This window comes from Panthera uncia (genome assembly GCF_023721935.1).
Source record: "Panthera uncia isolate 11264 chromosome A3 unlocalized genomic scaffold, Puncia_PCG_1.0 HiC_scaffold_12, whole genome shotgun sequence".
NCBI lineage: Eukaryota > Metazoa > Chordata > Mammalia > Carnivora > Felidae > Panthera > Panthera uncia.
This window is the reverse complement of record NW_026057579.1, coordinates 38,733,030-38,733,467: the sequence shown is the minus strand read 5'-3', so window position 1 is coordinate 38,733,467 and position 438 is coordinate 38,733,030. Positions and strand designations below refer to the sequence as shown.

General features: G+C 69.6%; 1 protein-coding gene across 1 annotated transcript in view; it reads right to left on the bottom strand.

Annotated features, from left to right (window-relative positions):
• The window catches only part of MYT1L (myelin transcription factor 1 like), a 106,748-nt gene that overhangs the window by 74,606 nt on the left and 31,704 nt on the right, over nucleotides 1–438 (bottom strand). The window lies entirely within an intron of this gene.

Here is a 438-nt window from a genome sequence, read left to right as displayed (position 1 = left end):
CCACCTGCACCTCCACCTGTGCCTCCACCTGCACCTGCACCTGCACCTGTGCCTCCCCCTGCACCTGTGCCTCCACCTGCACCCGTGCCTCCACCTGCGCCTCCACCTGCGCCTGCGCCTCCACCTGCACCTGCGCCTGCGCCTGCGCCTCCACCTGCACCTGTGCCTCCACCTGCGCCTGCGCCTCCACCTGCACCCGTGCCTCCACCTGTACCTCCACCTGCACCTGCGCCTCCACCTGCACCTGCACCTGTGCCTCCCCCTGCGTCTCCGCCTGCACCTGCTCCTCCACCTCCACCTGCACCTGCACCTGCACCTGTGCCTCCCCCTGCATCTGTGCCTCCACCTGCACCTGCACCTGTGCCTCCACCTGCACCTGTGACTCCACCTGCACCTGCGCCTCCACCTGCACCTCCACCTGTGCCTCCACCTGCACCT